Genomic DNA, 11,691 nt, shown 5'->3' with positions numbered 1-11,691 from the left:
GTATATTTCTATCTATGCATATCTCCTTTAGGACATCGTGGGGAAGTTGTGGGAAGTACTGGAATGATCTTTAAAGCATCGAGGAGAAGCGAATGGTCAAAGGCACTGAAAGGGACTTCATCAGGCATTTCGATTAAACGATAAGTGACCTCTCTCATATTGTTTGTTTCAGTCAATCGTAAGCTAGGGAAAGGTAGCAGTTCTTTGTTGTTTGTTACTAGATTTCTTTGAGGTCTAGGGAGATCACTCTTGTCTGCAAGAGGGATTAGTCTGCCTAACAAATTGGCGACTCCACTAGGGAACATCTCATTCTCCTTCATTCTCTTTTTTTTACATGTGATCCTTCTGTTGTAGCCTTCTCTGAGTGTTTGGAAATGTTGAAAATATGGATTTTGTGAGTTATTTGACTTATTTTTATTTTTTCTAAAAATTTCCCGTTGTGCACACTTTAGCTTTAGGCACAGAGCGCACTTTGTGCACTTTTATTTTTGCAACAATGCGTATGCACATTGGTTTGTTCCATGACCTGCGCACATACCTAGAATTTTTTAAAATTTTAGTTTTCTCCTCATCAAGTCCAAAGATTTTGATTTTTCTTGTTTAATTACACTTTTTACTTTCTATAAATATCCTCCTTATTTTGATTTGATCGTCTAGGTTGATTTTTGAAGAATTATTTACTTTTGCAAATTAGGGTTTGAAGTGTGATCCGATGAATTACTAATTAATCAATGGAAGGACTAGCTACTGCTGGGTAGTTTGAGCGTGTCCTTTTTTATGTTAAAGCATTAAATTAAATATTTTGTCTTCTGAATTTTAAAGTATCAATAGTATTAGGAAAATTTAGGGTTTTTCAAGAGAGCACTCATGGTTGGAAGTTTGTTGTTTTTCCAAAGTGATTATTGATTATTTCTTTCTTTAAGACAACATAAGTGTTTTCTTTACAGTGATTTGCAACTCATTATGTCAAATTGAAATTATAGATTGTGTATGTTGAAGGAAGAATTTATTGATTGTTTGGTTAGGTATGTTAGAAGTTGATAAGTTCAAAAAAAAAATTGCTTGTAACTTGGATTTTGAGAGATTTAGGTTGCATTTTTCGAAGAAGAGCCAAGAATCGTGTATTTTTCATTCTCTCTGATGTGGATTTTGAAATGATTCATTGATTCTTGTATATTTTGAAAATTTAATGAAACATATTCCTTTATTTTAGTTACAATTCATCGAAAATAAAATATTACAATTTCATGTTCATTTGCATTAGGTTTTGAGTCAAGTCATAACACCATTAGTTTCACGTCCATTTACCCTGTGAGTAAATAACAGCTCTTAAAATCAGCGCTAATAAAATCAATCTATAATTTTTTATTATTTTAGGGATCTTTTCCACCTACATTAGATCAAGTTGTAGGGCTTTGGAATAGGGAAGTGAGTTAACTTTCCAAAGCTATAAACAAACATTAGCATCTTGCGATAGGGAGAAAAATCCATTTACTGCAATTTTTCTCTGGGAAGCTCCCCTTACAAAGGATTCAAGCACGAGATCATATCGGACCTAGTGGAGTGATTAACCCCACTTCATTGGTTACGGTAGAGTGATTTACATGTATTAAAAATGGTTTTGAAAGGTACTTGGGAGTCACTTGGAAGTAAACCTCAGATTAACCATGTTGAGGAACTTTCAAGGGGATTGAGCTTTGTTACTCTGCCCTTGTGTGTATGTCTGATCTGTGATTGTCCCCCCAGGTTAAATTGTTTTAAATGGTAACCTTAGAGACCATAATATTAGGGTTATTACCCGAGGTGACAGTAGAGGGGAAGTCTCTTTTGTACCTGGAACAGATATTGGCTAGACTCACTTGGACCTTTTTGGAGGGTATTCTTCATTCAAGATGGCATAAATGAAGTTTACTTGCACCAGATCGTGTACATTAAGCAGGTTATCAGTGTAATTGGTTCCACCCGCTCTATCTATAGCCACTTTTCACTTTGATCTCTGCAACATTGGGTTTCATCACCAACTAGTGATTTCGTTGTGAAAAGCTTGTTTGCATGGTTTGAATCCTTAGATTTTTTAGTGTGTGTTAATTGTTTGTTTTTAGTTTTTTACAGACCTTAGGTGTGGATTGTGATTTTCAATTGTTAATATTGATAGTAAATTTATCTAAGTTTAATTTAATGGCATCAATGCTGGAAGTTACCGATAAAGACCTCCCTTTTAACAGGAACCCTAATCCTCTCCATGATTTTCCAAATGTCGGTCCTACTTATATGGCTACATTGTCACTTCCTGGATTCACGATAGATTTACTGATGTGGTTGTTTTCAACTTATTCAATAGAAAATACCCAAACTATTCCACCTCATTGGAGTACATCATCTCAACATCACCAGCCTCTTGTTGACCCTTTACCTTCTTCACCCAACACATCCTCCTCTCTTTCTTCTTCTTCGCTTGGTAAAATCCTTGATGTTAGTAACTCAGTGACTAAGAAGAAGAAAAAAGGTAAGAAGAAGAAGAAGCAATATAAAAATATGTCAACCAACCAACCATGGTTGTAATTAATGGTAATGTTGAAGAAACTTCCAATATGCATCGCAAGCCCATATACCCTTGCAAGCATTGTAAGGGTGACCACTTGCTTATTGATTGTCCTAGTATTCCTAAGGTCTTGGATGTATGATCAAAAGATTATTATCAGCTTATTGTTAATCCATCAACCAATGATTGTGAGGTTCCTGGGAAAAAGGGTAAAGTTAGGTTTCCTTGTAGGTTATGCAAATGGATTCATCATAGTCACCTTTTCCCTCATATGGATGAAGCCTCAAAATTTTTGGAAAAACTTATTGTTTCATAGCAGCAACTTCCAACTGGTTACCATAAAATTTCTGTCAAATTACTGTCAGTTGACAAAGTGATTGATCTAATTCCAAGTACAATCAATCCCATTCTTCCATTGGAGAGTGAAACACATATCACTCAGGTTGATGAGCCATTGGTTGATCAAGTAGTCAACTCGATACCATCCTTAGTTGATCTCACTCTCCCTTTAGAGAGTGAACTTAATACCGCTCAGGTTCTCCTAGTTACTTTATATTATTCTACACACGCGGGCATTTCACCTATTTCCATTGATCCCCCTCCAAGTCATGAGGGTATTTCCTTTGATTCGAGTAAACTAACAAAATCTCACCTTCCTTCTTCCACCCCTTTCCAAATCATTGTAAAAGTTTATGGTAACAATGTATGGCGCATAAATGTAGATGAAGGTGCTTCTATCAGTATTTTATCCTCATCCACTTGGCAAGATTTGGGTTCCCCTCATCTTGTGCTTGTTACACAGAATCTTTTAGCTTTTAACAGAACCATTAGCAAGCCTTTAGAGATCTTTCCTAAGTTACCTATTACTTTGGAAGGTAAAACAATCTGTATTGATCTTATGATAGTCCAAGGCCCCTTGGATTTCAATTTGCTCCTTGGGTGAGACTATGTCTATGCCATGAAAGTTGTTGTATTGACACTCTTTCGCGTGATGTCTTTTCCTCACAATGGAAACATTGTGACTATTGACTAGCTTTCATTCGTAGATCTTGATTTAACTACCAGCCATCTGGCATCCCTCAATGTTCCTTATCTACAAGTGGTATCCACCCCACCACGGGTTAATTATCTCGCAACCACTCCCATGTCTCCAGTTACCGATGAAAGTGATCCCCTCATTGTTTTCTCAGCTTCCTATGACTTAGATCCAGTAATTGACATAGGGAACCTTATGGGGGAATCTCTTCGCATGTATTCCTTCCATAAAGCTATTCTTCCTTCTAATGAAGATCTATTGGAAGCCATGGTTGGGAAAAATCCCTTGGCATGTGTTTCTTCCAAATGGAAGCCATGATCCAATTGACTAAGAGGATAGTTCTTTTACCGTGTCAACCTCGTCAAAAAAAATGAAACAGGTTCTTATGAGCATATTTGTTTTTGTTTCAAGCTTTCATAAACATAAAACAACCCATGAGGATGGTTATTTTATTGTGTCAACCTCATTAAAAAATGAAACAAATACCTGTGAGGATGGTTCTTCTATTGTGTCAACCTCGTTAAAAATTAAACAAGTGCCTGAGAGGATGCTTATTTTATTATGTGAACCTCGTTAAAAAATGAAATAATTGACTGTGAGGATGGTTCTCTTGTTATGTCAACCTCGCTAAAAAATGAAACAAACTCTGAGCATAGTTATTTTCATTTCAAGCTCGCATAAAAATGAAACCCCTTTATGAAATTCATGAGCATAGTTTTATTTCAAGCTCGTTAAAAAATGAAACAAGTCCCTTTTTAAACCAAGTATTTTATGTGATTTTATCAATAAACCTTTATTTCATCTGCCTATATTGTTTACTTAAGCAGATCAAACAAAGCTCGAGGGCATGTGCCTCTTCATGGGTACATTGTAATTATGTTTTGTGTGCAACAATTTTTTGAGCATATTTTTATGTTTTTCTATTACTTTTCCTATTTATCTTGCATTACATTTTATTACTGATGCATTGACATTGGTAAACATCTATAAGAAAGTAAAAACAATATTCATCCATATATTATACAAGATAGACTGAGATAGAAGTAGTAGTTTTAATTAAGTAAAATATCTACAAAAAGTATAGTTTTACAAAAATGTCATCCAAAGACATGAATCCATGTGGCTTTTATTATCCGAACATGTCGATACATCATTAAAAAGCAAAAATCTAGCCCTAAGACTATCGGCCACGAATGATGATCATAGCGCATGCTACTCGTCATAGAAATCAACTAATAGGTCCAGGAACCCCCACAGTGTGCATCTGATAATGGAGAGGCAAGTCATCAATCCTGACATCTGGGATGTCTAGGGTCAACCTCTCAATTTTTTGCTCCAACTCCATCAATCCCTCTGCTACATTTGGGTTCTACACTGCGGGAGCTACTAGATTCTCACCATGCCTGTCATATCTGCGTAACCCTATCGGTCTCACTGGGCCCACATCTACAGGATCATTTCGAATAGTTAGTTTTGGATGCCAAAAAATTAAAAAAAACAACCAAAGTGTGAATTTTTTACCTAGATCACCCCACTGCATCCCTACTGGCAGTGGCATATCTAGATCACCTGTGTAATCCATGCTTGCGTATGGAAAATATTCAATCATGATGATTTGATTTTCCAGCCACCCAAGGCAATCAGGAGTATATCATATCGTTGGTCCTTTGCCACCTCCATGGTGTGCCATCAGTGTGACTCACTTCAAGATGTGACGGTCTCGAGGTCCTCCTCTCTCTATGGCTACTTGTGGAGCGAGAAGAGGGATCCTCTCTAGAGAAAATGAGATGACAAAGGAACCATACCCAAAATTCTTGAGTTTGTCGATTTTGACTCTAGTTAGTTTCCCTTTCAGGTTGGAAACTACCGCTTCGCACTAGTTGAATATTGTAGGTTGCAAGCACTCTACAGCAGTTTGCATCTGAGCCTTTGTAAGCAAGTGAAGAGTTGCACTTCCACATAGTCGTGCAACAGTGAACCCAATAGCTCTCAAAGGAATCCTCTCTATGGTTTTGATATCAATTCTCCCATCCTTGAGAGTAGCTCCTTGGAAGCAATGTTGCACTAGATAGGTGGCATTTGTTTCACCACCTCGCCTATGTCCATACAGATAAATTTCCACTCCATGGTGTGGAAGCCCAGATAAGAAGTAAATGTCATCAGCATCGATAGTGAGCCTATGGTCTCCAATTATGAAGCATTCTTCTTGTACATTCCACTTTCTCACCATCCACTCCAGCAAGTCTAGTTGGGCCTTCATGCCTGGAATAGTGAAAAACTTATACAGGCCACAATTTGTCAATGCTTGTATGGTCTCTGGATGGTTTAGAGAAGCTATGTCTTGTTCTTCATGTTCACGCTCTCTCCACTCCATTTTTGTGGCTCAAAACCCTGAAAACAAACATGGAGGATCATTAGAAAGGATTGTGGTAAAATTTTGCAAGAAATTTGGGTGTTTTCTATTAAATTTTTAATGCCCTCGACATTGTGGGCAACCACTTGAGCAAAACAGTGTGGATGTTCATAGTTCTAGTTCTAGAAATTGTGCACATCCTGCTTTTTAATGTAAAACACTCAATCAATGTGCGCAGGCCCAATAAGGGTGAAATGCACACATCAAGGGCGATTTTCCATTTGAGAAACCTCCCCAAAAAACCAAAATATGCGATCAAAATGCAAAATAACAACATGAAAACAAAGATATCGAAGAGATGATTTACCTAGAGAAGATGACTTGCGATTTGGCCCAACAGTTTTCCCAGAATCTGCGTCTGAAGTTCTTGGTGAAAAATGCACTCTATCACTCTCAAAGGGTTAAAAATACAAATCGTAATTTTTTTTTACTTTTTTTTGTTTTTATAAGTTTTTAGGCGTATTAAAATATTATTTTTTGCCTATTAGCCTTTAAAATCCAAATTTATAATGTTTTTTACTATATTTTTGAGCAGTGATGATGATTTTTGAGTTTAAGTGTGCAGATCATAGGTTATTTACGAAAACAAATCATTTTTGCATGGAGTATATGTAAGGACCCAATTCCTACTATTACAGCCTTTGTCTATTATTAACTGACAGATCTATTTCCTCTAGATTTAAAAGTTATAAAAGGAGCTTGCTGACCTTCTTACATAGCTTTAAACATTTAACATCTTATCATTTTATCATAAGCAACATAAATTAAGGTGAACATTTCATTGATATCAACTTAACAAGAGTAGTCCATGGAGAATTACCTATTCCGGTGGTTGATGATGATACCTTTGTCTTGTTGCTCCAGCTGAATGCTCCTTCTCACCGACCCAACCGGATTTACCTCCCAGCCAACTAGGAAATAAATTCCTAGCCCAGGAAACCTCCACAGGTTCCCTAGCCCTCTGTGCCCAAGTCCAACCAGATATAGTGTGTCCTCAAGAAGAATGTGCAAAACAAGATAACAATACTTTCCTCCTCTCAAACCCAAGAAACCTCCACAGGTTTCCAAGGTCTCCAAAAACACAACAAGTCCAAACAATCACAACCAACCCCCCACAATCATAAGCAAGACCTCAACCTCCTCCCCTTTCTTCCTTCCCCCTTCCCTTTTTATACCCTCCTTCCCTTCTCCATCTCAACCACCTCTCATTAATGTCATTAACTTCTCATCCATCCTTACAATTGACTTCTCTTCTCCCAAGTAAGCTAGGAGTACATTTGGAAATGTGACATGAATATAAAATTGAGAATTTAATGGGAAAGGATCATGTCTTCTCCCAAGTAAATCTGAAAAGTACATTTGGGAATGTGAGGTGAATATATATATATATATATTGATAATTAAATGAAGAGGACTATGTCTTCTCCCAAGTAAATGTGAGGGTACATTGGGGAATGTGAGATGTAATTACATGGAGAGGACCATGTCTTCTCCTTAGTAAATGTGAGGGTACATTGGGTAATGTGAAATGAATATATATATTGATAATGAGTTGGAGAGGACTATGTCTTCTCCCAAGTAAATGTGAGGGTACATTGGGGAATGTGAAATGAATACATATATTTTGAAATAATGGAAGGAGACCATATCCTACCTAATATTCAGTTTGAGAAGGTAAGTGGGGAATTTGAATAATGGAAATCATGAATTTTATATTAGACCAATATTTCTCAATATTTTCAGATAATGTAAACATTAACAAAATTTGTAGGATAAGATTTAAGTGGGGCATTACATACACCCCTCCTTCAGAAAACTTCGTCCCGAAGTTAGAATGAAAAGATGCAAGGAGTTTGAAAGCATAGCAACCGGAGAGAGTTATAGCAATAAAATCGGATAAGTCTGACAATGACATTTCTTCCCATCAAGAGTCTCCAACTGATCTATATCCTCCTATCCACCCTGGCCTACTTTCGTTCCCACCCTATCCGTCCTCTGCTGCTTTATCAGTGGCAACGACCATACTAACCACTGATAAAACCGACATGGTGGGAGTGTCGAATACATCGACCTAACTTCCCCAGCAGGCAACTGGCAATCGTCATCACACGTCTAGGGGAGCGTGTCCACCACTGCCCTCCCACAATTCCAGGTTTCGGAGGATACACGGTGGGAAATGCCTCCACCCCTCCTGCAGAACTAGGGTCAATACCCTAATACAGACCACACTACAGAGCTGGTTGGACTTGTCATCGAATAATCCAGTCAGGTCGTCTTGCCACCTGTCATTTGCATTTTTCTCGTGTCATAAGAGTGCATATCAAGTAGATACCAAATGAAGTAAAATAATGTACATTATACCTTCCTCATGAGATGTCTCATCCTTCCCTCTTGGCTATCACATAGTTCTTTTTCCCCTGTGGGTTAGTTCTCATTCATGCATTTATATAACAACAAGACATATAATCATCACATTACTAAGTCTAGTATCCATGTGTCAATCTAGGAATTCTCGCTAAGTCATTCATTTAAATAAATCATATCCACTTTGAGCTATATATGAATAATTCTGATAAGTTACGCACTAGATAATCCATCACTAAGTGAGTCACACATGTAGTCCATATATCAACCATTTCTATCATCAATATCAAATTTATCAACTGAGTCATATGAGTAGTTTTATGTGTCAAACCAAATGCATCAATATTACATAATGTTCATAAATGAATAACATGGAAATAGAATCTTAACATAGGTAGCTATCTAAGTCAAAATAGGCATCACAGATGCTCAAAAAGTGAGGGGTAGTCATGACGCATAGTCTCTGCATCCTCCCAGGTAGCAGATCCTGGGCTATACTTGTCCCACTGGACCTTAACTTGGTCCACCGTGCGACGTCTGAGCTGTCGAACCCTACGGTCCAATATGCGTAATGGTTCTACCATTACGGTTCCCATGTCCGAGACCTGCAAGTCCTGCCAATCCAATTTGTGAGATTCATCAGAAACATAATGTCGTAAAATAGACACATGAAAAACATCATGAGTTTTATGTAAATGGGGCGGCAGTACAAGACGATAGGCAACTGGTCCAATCTTCTCTTTGATCCTAAAAGGCCCTACGAATCGAGGTGAAAATTTCGTCCCCTTCCCAAACCGGATGGTGCTTTTGTTGGGCCGGATACGAATAAAAACTTGGTCCCCTACTTCATAACTGCGATCAATCCTATGTGAATCAGCATAACTCTTCTGTCTATCCTGTGCTTCCTTTAACCTTTGCCGAACCTACTTTACCTGTTCCTCCATTTCTTGAACTAATTCTGGGCCAACTATCACTCGGTCCTCCAACTTTTCCCAACTCAACGGTGTCCTGCAAGGTCTTCCATATAGAGCTTGATAAGGAGGCATCCCGATTGAACTGTGATAACTGTTATTATAGGCAAACTCTACCAATGGTAAGTACCTTTCCCACTGAGTTTGATTATCCATGACGTACATCCTAAGCATGTCCTCCAGAACCTGATTTACTCTTTCAGTCTGCCCATCTGTTTCTAGATGATATGCAGTGCTTAGGTTTAACTGAGTTCCCAGTGTTGACTGCAAACTTGTCCAAAACCTAGATGTAAATCGGGAGTCTCTATCAGAAATGATCTTTGTGGGCAATCCGTGCAGTCGGATAACTTCATTGACAAACACTCGCGCCACATCCGTAACATCGTAAGTGTCCCTTACTGGGATGAAATGGGAACTTTTGGTCAATTTATCAACTATAACCAATATATCATTGTGCCACTGGGAAGTGAGTGGAAAACCCACCACAAAATCCATGGAAATTACTTCCCATTTAGATGTAGGGATGTCATGAGGTTGTAGGAGTCCTGCTGGATGGCGATGATCAGCCTTCACTCGCTGACATTCAAGACATTTGGCGACAAACTGGACTATGTCATGCTTCATGCTTGCCCAAAAGAAGAGTTTCCTTGTGTCTGCATACATCTTCTTTACCCCAGGATGTGCACAATAGAGTGCTCTATGAGACTCTCCGAGGATGGTTTCTCTTATACCCCCTTCCTTAGGTACGTACATTCTCCCTTGGAATCTCAATAGCCCATCTAGTTCAAGGACATATCCTTCAAACTTTGGTTCTATATGCTTCCCATTTTGGATAGCTGAGATGACTTTTAAATACCAACTAGCTTCAAAGAGTTTCTCCAATATTTGCTCCCTTAAATTTACCTTTAAGACTACTAGGGAGAAAGTTCGTGGCCTCCTGCTTAGTGCATCCGCCACTACATTCTCCTTTCCCTTGATGTATGAGATTTCAAAATCATACTCACTCATGAATTCGCTCCATCGCCTTTGTCTGGCGTTCAGATCCCTTTGAGTGAAGAGATGCTTTAGGCTTTGATGATCTATTCTTAACTCAAATCTTCTCCCAATGAGGTAGTGTCTCCATAGCTTCAAGGCTAACATCACTGCTGCCAATTCTAAGTCGTTGGTAGCATATAACTCTTCATGCTTCTTCAATTTTCTAGAAGCGTAAGCTATTACCCCGCCTTCTTGCATCAATACTGCACCCAATCCCTGTGCCGAAGCATCGGTGCAGACAGTGAAGTCTTTTCTCATGTCTGGTACTTGAAGGATCGGTGCACTAGTCAGTAACCTCTTCAGCTCTGTGAATGCAGTGCCACATTCATTTGTCCATTCATACCTAACCCCCTTTCACTGTAATGTGGTGATGGGTTTTGCAATCCTTGAAAACCCTTCCACAAACCTGCGATAATACCCAGCTAGCCCCATAAAACTACATACCTCATGGGCATTTTTTGGTACTGGCCAATCCATTATGGCCTTCACCTTTTCCGGGTCAACTGAAATCCCTTCTCCTGAAATGATGTGCCCAAGGTAATGGACTTTCTTCTGAAAGAAGGAACACTTTGAAAATTTCCCATACAATTGATTTTCCCTTAAACAAGTCAATACTACCCTTAGGTGCTTTTCATGCTCCTTTTCATTCTTGGAATATATAAGAATGTCATCAAGGAAGACTTGCACGAATTGGTCCAAATACTTTCTAAACACACCATTCATGAGGCTCATGAATACTGCTGGTGCATTGGTTAAACCGAATGGAACAACTACGAACTCATAGTGCCCAAACCGAGTTTGAAATGCAGTTTTTGAGATGTCTTCCTCCTTTATCCTCAATTGGTGGTACCCAGATCGTAGATCGATTTTTGAGAAGACCGTTGCCCCCTTCATTTGATCAAATAAGTCATCTATTCGAGGTATTGGGTACCTATTCTTTATCGTGGCTCTGTTTAAGTCTCTATAATCTATGCATAGCCGCAAGGAACCATCCTTCTTCTTGACAAAAATTACTGGTGCACCCCAAGGGGAAATACTAGGTCTGATCAATCCCAAGTCTAAGAGCTCCTTTAACTGCATCTGTAACTCACAAAGCTCTGGAGTTGTCATCCTATAGGGTGTCTTAGATATTGGTTTTGCACCTGGTTTCAGATCAATGGTGAAATCAATCTCTCTTATAGGAGGTAATCCAGGCAATTCCTCTGGAAAAACATCCTTGAATTCTGCCAAAACTGGATGTTGATCCAGGGAAGGTCCCTTCTGGTCACTTACAGTCTTGACCAAATACAATTTGCAACCTTGTCTGAGACAACGTTTTACCTTCATCATG

This window comes from Pinus tabuliformis, chromosome J, assembly GCF_031772625.1.
Source record: "Pinus tabuliformis cultivar Carrire ecotype Pingquan chromosome J, CPIR1, whole genome shotgun sequence".
NCBI lineage: Eukaryota > Viridiplantae > Streptophyta > Pinopsida > Pinales > Pinaceae > Pinus > Pinus tabuliformis.
This window is presented reverse-complemented; position numbering follows the sequence as displayed.